The following is a 10,912-nucleotide window of genomic DNA, read 5'->3' on the forward strand; positions in this document are numbered from 1 at the left end:
TGATAAATGTCTGAGGCCAGATCTGAACTCAGGAAGATAAGTCTTCCTGACTCTAGGCCTGGCACTCAAATCACTGCACCACCAAGTTGCCCCTTAACGATTATCATCTATAAACTGGGGATAATAACACTTGCACTATTTATCTCACAGGGCCAAATAAAATCATGTATATAGAAAGCTTTATAAACTATAAAGGAAGGTATAAAAAAATAACTGATAGTATTATCATTATCAAAAGGTACTTATAAAGATATGGGTAAGTATCAATAGCAATTATTCACAACCATAGCAATAATTACCTACCCTTCCAGTATTATGGGTGCCAATCAGTAGTATTATATATAATATGAAATGTGCTGCAGTGGAAAGAGTACTGGCCTGGAAGTCAGGAGAACCAGATTCTAGCCCTGGTTCTGCCATTAATTAGCTGTTTCACCCCTTCTGAGAGCTATGCTTGAACATCTGTTTTTGCATTTGGAAAATGAGGGAGTAATGGTGGTTAAGATGATCTCTCAGTCTCTTACTGCTCCAAAGTTCTATGATTCTATGAATTAACAATTCAATTTAACAAGCATGTATTAAGTGCCTGCTGGAGATACAAAGATAAAAACAAAACATCCCCTGCTCACAAGGAGTTTACATTCTACTAGAAGGATAAGCAGATAATTAAACACAAAGTAATACAGAGCAATTTTGAGAAGAAAGTACTCGAAATTGAAGGAATCAGGAAATACCTTGTGTAGGCAATGACATTGGAGCTGTGCTTCAAGGAACCTAGTGGTTCTACAAGATGGAATGCACTACAGACAGAATGAAGCTCCTGTGCAAATGCACAGTGGTGGGAGATTGAGTTGACTACAGGAAATAGCTGGCCAGTTTGACTGGAATGAAGAAGTAACGGGAAATAATATTAAATGGATGGAAAGGTAGATGTGAGCCATATTGTGGAAGCCTTCCAATGTCAAATTGAGAATTTTGAATTTTATTCCAGAGATAACACTGAAAACATTTCAGTAGGGTAATGGCATCATCAGATTTATGTTTTAGGAATATCGGATCTGTGTTTTATTCTCTTTTTTCCCAATAGGACTTACCCATTTTTTATTCTAACCACTATTCCACATTTTAAGCAATTAGATTATAATAGCAATTTGTTGGTATCATAACCACAAAAAGACCCATTACCATTAGAAGTAATCCCTGATTTTTTATTGGCGTACAGCTAAATCTCATGGATCACTGGGTCCTGAAGCATCTCTACCAAGCCTTATTAAACCTTTTACACAGAGAAATAAGTATAGATAGTCTTATTTCTTCCACTTATCCTAATCCTTTGAAGAATTTCTATTTCCTTTCTTACCTATTCTTAAGTTTCAGCTTGCATTCAATATGTGAGCTATCAAGAAATGTGCTAAGAAGTAAGAGTACTCTAGCCTCAAACTCACATTAGTCTCTCTTATTACTAATGAAAAATGAGAATAGAAATTTAAGCTAACATAATTGAACTTGTTCTTTTATTTGGGCCACACTTGAAGTCATCTCAGGGCAAGATAGGATTTGTAGTCATGTACTATTAAAAGAATACTTGTTAGAGATGGACTTTTGCAGTAGAAAGCAGTTGAAGATATATATAATTTCTCAAATTCTGTCTATCCCAAACACCTCCTCTGACTCAGCTCTGAGTCCAGCTCATTGTCAATCAAGAAAGCAAGGAAGAAACATTTAAATGCCTATTAGGCAGCAAGTGCTATCCTAGGCATTAGAAATACAAAATACGTCCATTTGAAAGAACTGTACACCTGAAGAGTTTATCTGGGACATACATATTAATGGGTTAATTCAACAGAATTCATGTCTTAAATTCAAATATCAAAGTAAAAAGCAAATCATATACATGTATGCAGCACCCTAGTGTCCTCCCAGAAGATGAATACTTCAGGTTTAAGGTACTTTTGGGGTATATATTCCAAAAACTATAGCTTATAAGCTTCCATCAATATGTTTATCTTCAGTAATCAGCCAGAGGACACTATTAGGGAGGAAAAGGCATTTATTGAAATGTCATAGTAAGAAAAAAAGCAAAACACCTCACCCATAAACCTGGGGTATTTTTCACCACAAATATACCCATAAAAAGGGAGCATAAGGGGCAGCTAGGTGGCACAGTGGAAAGAGTATCGGCCCTGAAGTCAGGAGAACCTGGGTTCAAATCTGGCCTCAGACCAAACACTTGACACTTACTAGGTGTGTGACCATGGGCAAGTCACTTAACCCCAATTGCCAAAAAAAAAAAAAGGGGGAGCATAAGCAAGTATAGAAATCATGAATTCACTGGATATGGGGAATTTGTATAAAGGGGCCACTTCGAGTACCCCTCATGTCTTCTCAAGATATCCTTATGCTGCTCCTTGCTGGCTATAGCATCTCTGCTGGGCTGGCCTCCAGAGGACCCTTTTCATGAAAAATGGAAGAGTCAGAGTTAAATAAATACAACAAGCACAGTCCTGAGTCCTCCAAAATGATGGTACCACTAAGTGGTATCAGACAAAAGCAGCTTTACTTTGGCAGACAAAATGAGCTGAAAGAAGAGCAGAGCAGCTCCCTGATAAGGAGTGGGATGAGCTGAAATCCGGGAGGATGAATGTGTCCTATGGAAATTACAAAAAAAAAGATGAATAAGAAAACAGACGAGAGGTTAAAAGCAGAGATCATAGCACCTCGAGGCTAGATACCCCAAAAAAAATCATATTTGACTCAGTAACCTTAGCTCTTCTTCTTGCTTATCAAAGCAGCTGGGATGTTGTGGAGGACCCCTGGACCACTCAGAATCAAAACACCTGGAACTGAGGTCTGGCTCTCCTGCTTACTATCCATGTGGCCACAGGCAAGTCACTTCACTTCCCTCAATATTACCATCTGTAAAATGGAGATAATAATACTTGGAATGCCTCCTCCCAAGGTGTTCTGTAGCATCAATGAGCTAACATATGGCAAGTGCTTAATAAATGTAAGCTACTTTTCCTTCCCCTCCTCCCTATCATAATTAAAGCTAAAGTAGAGAAAAACCCAGACACTGGACTTTTATGACAGCAATAACAGTTTATATTTATGTGTTTGTGTTTCATGTTTCAATGCCTCTATCTCAACTCCAGAAAATTCAATAGTCTGTTTCCTACAGTTCTCATTCTTTGGAATGCTTACTGAAAAAATTTAATTGACCTTTAGGACTACTCATCTATCTTAGGAGAATTTCTGATAAGTGTCTCACCTTCCACTTATCATCCCTCTTGGCAGGAAGAAGGAGAAGAAGAAGAAGAAGAAGAAGAAGAAGAAGAAGAAGAAGAAGAAGAAGAAGAAGAAGAAGAAGAAGAAGAAGAAGAAGAAGAAGAAGAAGAAGAGAAGAAGAAGAAGAAGAAGAAGAAGAAGAAGAAGAGGAGGAGGAGGAGGAGGAGGAAGAGGAGGAGGAAGAGGAACAAGAGGAAGAGGAAGAGGAAGAGGAAGGAGAAGGAGAAGGAGAAGGAGAAGGAGAAGGAGAAGGAGAAGGAGAAGGAGAAGGAGAAGGAGAAGGAGAAGGAGAAGGAGAAGGAGAAGGAGAAGGAGAAGGAGAAGGAGAAGGAGGAGGAGGAGGAAGAGAAACTATTATTATTAGATTTCAGAAACTTTATCTTTCTATAATTCATGTGACTGACTACCTGAGACTGTGTTGCTTTACTATGAATGGATCCTAAAGCCATCAACCCTGACCATAATTGGTTTCAACACAGCTCTAGCCCAACAGGGACCTGTTTGTGAGAGGCAGGGTAGTGTTACGGATAGGGTGCTAGACTTGGAATCAGGAAGATCTGGTTTTGAATTTTGCTTCAAATATTTACTAGCTGTGTGATTCTCTTTGCTCTTGGTTTTGTCATGGTGTAAAGTGAGGAGGGTAGACTCAATGATCTCTAAGATGACTTCTAGCTCTAAATCTATAAGCCAATGTGTAAATGACAGAGGCTGAGGGGAATGTATATAGCTATAGATATCGATATGGATGCATATGTGTATATATAAATATGTATTAATTGTCACATACGTAACTTTAATGATACCTTCTCTTTATAATCAATCAAATGTATCATGCTACCATCATTCTAAGTGTTGAGTTTTTGCTTTCTTCCCTTCTTGACTCCCAAGATTTATCTTCTCAGAAGGACTTGAAAATCTGGATTTTTCTCTGTTCTTAGGATTCAAGCTCACATGATAAGAGGAAAATATTCTCCCTATTGATCATGACATAATTCCCATAATTCAAATCCTATCTCCTATCATAATTTCATATCATTCAGGTTTCTAAAGAGGTGATATAAAGAGTAAAGAGAGACTGGCAAGAAGACCAGATCTATGCTGTCTTCTATGTATATAACAATACAAACTTTCCCTTTCTCACTTAAAGTACTCCTTTGTAGTTCTCCACCATACAGAGAGCAATAGCACCAGGACCAATTTATCATAGATGCAATCAATTCTCATAGAAAATTAAATTCTGGTCAAAATTTCCTGCCACACAAGTGGATTCCATTAACCCTTGATCAAGACTCAACTTGAAAATAGATGTACTATTTTTGAATATATGGATGCACAGAAATAGCATGGGCATCAGAGAGGCCCAGGATTTTTGTTCTTTCTATTTCTTCTGCTGTAATTCCTCCAGTTCAAATATCACTTCCTATCCATAGCTTTTTCTGATTTATCCAGCTGCTAGTGCACTACCTCCCCAAACTACCATATATAGTCTGTCTGTCTGTCTGTCTCTGCATATATATGTATGTGTGTGTATACATATATATACATATATATGTATACACACACACACACACACACACACACATATGTATATATTTAGTATCTACTTTTACATGTGCGTGTTTCTCCTTCCCTCGTCTCAGAATTAAGTTCTGTGAGGGCAAGAAGTGTTTAACTTCTTTCTTTGTACACCCATGCTTAGTGAATTGCTTGGCATTTAATAAATGCTTTTTGATGGATAGATTGATTTTAACCACAAACAGAAGGGTAGAAAAAAAGGGAACAGGCTACCCAATTGTTCAGCTATTTAGTTTGGGGCTTCTAATGAGTGATTTTAACATTTCTTAGGTTTATTATTTTATACATTATAGCTACTATATTCAGCATAAATTGTTGAGCCTTATTTAAAGACATTCCTCCAGTTAAATTCTGTTATGGGATGACAGTTGTTTGATGCATCCTATAGGCAAAAAGAAATTAGCAGAAAAAGACCTCATGGGGGAGAGAGTTTAAATCTTCACTGAGCATCCTGAGTTTTGTAGCTTGGCTTCATCTTGGTAGCCAACAGGTCAACCTTGAAGGAGATCCTGGGCTCTGGCCTGCTACTGCTGCTTCAGCCCCAGCTTCCACATCCAATCTCCATTCATCATAGCCTCATTGTCTACCTGGAAGGCGGGGTGTGGGAATGTCTATCACACAACTGTTAAAATGTAATGAAAGTGATCTTGGGTACTAAAAGAATGATTTTTTCCTTATTGTTTTCATAGGTAAAATCCAGGTTTCCCTGTCCTCAGATTTGGACATTCTTGTAGCTGATATTTTAGACTCAAGGAAGAAGTTGTGTAAATCCACGCCAACTGCACAAATGTTTGTTAAGCAAAACTTTTGGTGTTGACACTACAGAAATCAAAATAAGAGGGAAGAAAGGCCTCTATTTTAAAGGTGGGCAGTGTTCAGAAATCTTCAGGAAAGAACTAAAGAAATTAATTGCTTCTGAAATTTCTTAAGGGAAGAAAAAGCAGCATTTTCTTATTCCCTATTCTCATCAGTGTCATTCTTATCATTTGAAAATGCAGGTTTTTCCAGTTGTCTATGATGTTACTGAAGCTATGAAAGATGTGAGGATTTTCTTTATGGCTTAGAAACACCACGTTTTGCAAGTTCCACTGCTGGCATCATGCAAGTCCAATGAGTATTTCTGGACCACTCAGAAGACTGTGGTGTCAGCCCATGTTGAAGGTAAGCTGGAAGTTCTGACAGGCCATAACATTTACACAAAAGCCAGAATCAATTTGTTCCTTTTTGCTGAAAGAAATTTTCAGTAACTTCTTGTTGATATGGAACCAGAGAGAATAGATAAGTTCTATGAAATTTTAAAAAAAAACACAAAAACTTGGCCACATACAAGTGATTAGCCCAGATCCTTCCCTAGCAAGAGACCCTCTGTATGGAATAGAGTTGCTAAGAATTGAAAATATCACTCATGAACAGTGGCTGGTAGCTAAGCATCTAGGGTCTTCAGAAGACACCTCTGAGATCCCTATTAAGCAAACAAGCTTGGAGATGCTTGGAAGGGAAGATAGGAACAGTGGGCAGTAAATATGAAACTATCTTTCCTCTGTACATCACAGAAGAGGTATCAGAAATGGAATGCTTGTCTTTCAGTAACTATGAAATTGCACCTAGCCCACCATCCTGCTCCCCAAAGCCTAAAATGATGCAAAAAAAAGAGGAAAATGATAACTCTACCCTTTCCTTGCTTTCTGAATAAGGAATGTAAGTTGGATTTTAAACTCTACAATTGGGCAAGTATCATGGAAAGAGCAACAGAGACACGAAGCCACAAGACCTAGATTTATATTTTGATTCTGCGAGAAATTCAAATTGTGAACTGTGATACATCAATATAATCTAACTTCATTTTTAGCTAAGGCCTGCTATGAAGTATTAAATTTATTTATTAATTATATTTATTAATTATATTAATATTAAATTAGTATTAAATATTTAAATTATTAAATTTATTAAACTTTTATTAGTAAGTTATTAGAATTTAACTTCCCCACTCTTGTGAGCCTAAGTCCCTTGTTTTGTAACACTTCTCCTTTTCTGTGTTTGTATGGAAGTCCATTCCTCATTTAGACTCATGAAAACTTACGAAACGCTCCATGATGCTCTCATAGTATATCAATGAACTGTTTCATTAATGATCAACACCTGAGCCAATGAGCAAGATGAACTTTGACTTAATTAAAGTTGAGTTGAGAATGCCTACAGTCCTAATGTTACAGATTGAACTACTTCCCTATACCTGTTATAGTTCCATATTCCTGTAAATACTATAAATATGCATTAATATCCTGAATATGTATTATTCATGAATATGCATTTTGATCAGTTCCTCCTAGTTGACTATAAAAATGCTCTCTGTAAACCCTTCAGTTTGCCCTTGGCTACTGAGGAGCCTTGGATCAAATTTACTGGCAATTTCTAGCTTTGCTAATAAATTGATTGTGCATGGAAATTTGTCCCTCAGTTTACCTTTATTTTTCATGGAACAGTTGGCAACCATGGCAAGACTCGAGTGAGGAATTTCCTTCAAAGGGCTGTCCTGCCATCAAGGCTTCCCTTCTATAGGGAGAGATAGTGGACTCAGAGTGAAGGTCCCGCAGATTGCTTAGGAAGGACAAGTGGGCCCAATGAGCTCTTCAGGAGGGCAGCAATATCCAGGAAGCTCCTTTGTAACCCTCTGAAAGGCTTTACTTTTGTTTTGGTCTGATATCAAATGAAGCTTCTTCTCCAGAGAGAAGTGGACTCCCCAGTTGAAGGCCTGGCCAGATATCAGTAGAAGCCTTTTTTACTAGAGTAAGATATCTATAAACAGAGCTCTAAAATCGTGAGTACATTTTCAAATTATCTCTATTTGGTAGAATTTGCTATCCTCTAGTCGGGTGTCAAAAGGGATCTCAATTATTGCTGATTTTTCTATGTGCACTTTGTGTTAAGGAAGTTGTCCTGGCAGAGAGTCTGAAAATCACTTTCTTGGCTAGCAGGGACTTAACTTTCATTTTTAGTAAGAGTTAGGGAGGAAGAATCTATTAATAGGGGCTTCTGTTCATCTGTCTTTGCCTTGATACTTAAACCAATCCTTTTCCTGTGGTCTGATCAACCAAAAGGAAAATGGTAGGTACAGAGATTAAAAACTTTCTGCAGAACTTTAAAAGGACTTTAAAAAGGAAAAGTCTCTCGCTGCCTTTCTGGCTCTAGCCAAGCTGGAGTGGCAGACAAAAGACAGATAAAAACACAGAAATTTGGTTGCCAATCTGCAGAAATTTAATTATGTTGCAAACAAGTTAGAGACCAAAAATTGTTTCCTCTACTATAAATCTGCAAATTGCAGTTTGAATACTTCTGGAGAGAGTAATAAAGGAAATTTTTACGGACACATTCAAAGTACAAAGGGGAGATGATTTCATTGATTAGAGAAAAGAAAACTGAAATTAGCACATTTCAAAGTGCTCTCATTTTGCAGTTTGACCACGGAGAGAGAAAAAGCTTCTTTTCAAAAAAAATAATTGAAAGTAAGTGAAATTTAATGATAGCACTATAGTTCAAATCAATTGTTTAGGTAAATTAGAAACAGAGTAAAACTTGTGCTGAAATCAGTGGAAGTGAAAATAAGTTCAAAATTGTATTTTCGCAGAACTCTAATGAGTAAAGCTCTAAGTTAAAGTAGCAATTATTGAGGATAGAATTAAACAAGAACATAGCATTGTAGGAAAATGTTGCTGTTCAGTAGTGTCAACTCTTTATAACGTCATGGACAACAGCATGCCATTCCATCGTCATATATTCTAGCATTTTGATGTGGTCCATGAAGTTTTCTTGGCAAAGATACCAGAGTGGTTTGCCATTTCCTTCTCCAACAAATAGAAGTAAATTAAGTGTGTGCTCACCTAATATGGAGGGTGCTCAGATTACAAAGGATCAAATTAAAAGGAGTATATGACTTATAAATTTTAGTATAAAATACACAAGTTTTGACCAAGCAAAACAAAATTTGCATTATTTCTGAATGTTCCTTGCCTCATTGTCTTGGAGACTAAAACAAAGTTTTTATAGGATGAAATTAGTAAGCTTACAAATTTAAAACAAATTTTCATCAATTGGAAGTGTAATCTTAAATTTTATCTCCATCAGATACTTTTTTTCAGTTCCTGCTGATGCTAATTAATTTTTGAAGCCAAAATTATGTTTTTAAGGAAGTCAGATATTTCATAATCAAAGAATTTTTCTTGTTAAACATCAGAAATTTGTATTAGTATACTAGTATGGGTCAAAGATATGGTTGTTTAATTTACATTTAATTGTTTTAATTAAAATCAACTTGATGTTTACTATTACTGCATCTCAGCAATTATAAACTCAGCATCACTTTTCAATTTGTGGGGCTAAGAAACTTTGTAATATATATTTAAACCAGCGAATTTTTAAAACTTAAAGCATAAATTAGCTGAAAATAGTAGGCTCTTAGAAAAATTGAAATTTAAATATTATTATTGTGGATTATAAGTCTGGATTTGATCTTGTTAAAATTTTGTTTTGAAAGCCAAATTATAATTGTAATATATCAGAGAATTTCATTTTGTTTGCAATTGATAAAGGCAATAATGCTGAAAAATGCTGGAATCAAGTAAATCTGAGTTAAAATTCAACCTCTGAAATTCATTAGTTATGTGACTTTAAGTGAATGATTTATTTCATTCTAGTCTTCTTTTTATGTAAATGAGAAAATAAATAATAGTATCCACCTCTCAGGGTTGTTGGGAGAACAAACAATTGTAAAGTGCTTAGCATAGTGAGCATTGTATAAATGTTGACTGTTATTATTGGGTTTTATATTAAATAGCATATCAAAGGTAATAACATGAATTATTTTCTAAAAAGGATAAGTTAAGATTCTATCCAACTGCATGGATGAAATTTGACTTGAGAAGAACTTGAGAAGTATGGCGTTGTTTAAAAAAATATATATATGTATATATTCTTTAGGCTTCTAGTTTCTCTTACATTGTGAAACTTGGGAGACCATTATATCAAACATGTTATTAGAAACAGGATTCTCTTTTAATTAGGAGAATGTGCTTTCAATTATATACTGTTACATGAATTTTTTCTAAATTGTTGTGAAACAGTGTTAGAGAAGCCACTTCTCTATTGAACTTTAAGATTGCCCCAAAATGTAGAATTAATATACTTTAATGAGAAGTTTGAGGACAATCCCTTGCCCCAACCAGAGTTATGATCCAAATTTGTAAATGTGCTTGGGTGAAGTTATAATAACTTGTTGATTCTACAAAAGAACTTATGTTGTAAAAGTCTAAAACAATGAATGGCTACCGTGAAACTGACTAAATTGATATCATTTAGCTAAAATAAGTTTTATATCTTATGAATTGGACTGTTTGTTGTTATTCAGTCATTTCAGGCACGTCCAACTCTTTGTGACCCCATTTGGAGTTTTCTTGGCAAAGACACTAGAGCAATTTGCCGTTTCCTTCTCCAATTCATTTGATAGATGAAGAACTGAGGCAAACAAGGTTAAGTGATTTGCCCAGGGTCACACAGCTAGTATCTGGGGCCAGATTTGAGCTCAGGAAGACGAGTCTTCCTGTTTTCAGGCCCAACACTATCCAGTGCACCACTTAGCTGCCTGAATTAAACTGATAAAATATAGCAAAATTGTTTTAAAACTATTAACTATGTAATGGCTTATTTTCCCCTCTAAATCCTCTTCCTTTAGTATTACTGTTTATAAGCTCCTTACAAGTTAGCAAGTGACCCAAGTAGCAACTGAGAAAGCAAAAACTAAACATTTTAAAGTACTACAGAAAGCGGGCCTCTGGAATTCTTTAAAGTAGTCTTTAAGAACTAGAAAAAGCCTGGCACATGGTGAACACTATGTAAGTGAACTATTATTACTTCTTGAGTTGACTGTAATTACGCCATACTGGTTAACTCTACACTGGATTTTAAGATGTCATTGAATGTGATTAATAAAATACCAAAGGAGGTAAGATAGATGATTTCCCCTATAATATCATTTTAAAATCCATTCTATTGAACTGTT

The 10,912-nt window shown here is 35.9% G+C and overlaps 1 pseudogene; it reads left to right on the forward strand.

Moving 5' to 3' along the window:
• Nucleotides 1-252: 252 nt before the first annotated feature.
• LOC110207833 (protein THEMIS3-like) lies at nucleotides 253-6,381 on the forward strand (annotated as a pseudogene).
• Nucleotides 6,382-10,912: the final 4,531 nt, after the last annotated feature.

This window comes from Phascolarctos cinereus, unplaced genomic scaffold, assembly GCF_003287225.1.
Source record: "Phascolarctos cinereus isolate Bilbo 61053 unplaced genomic scaffold, phaCin_HiC Scaffold_4;HRSCAF=312, whole genome shotgun sequence".
Taxonomy (NCBI): domain Eukaryota; kingdom Metazoa; phylum Chordata; class Mammalia; order Diprotodontia; family Phascolarctidae; genus Phascolarctos; species Phascolarctos cinereus.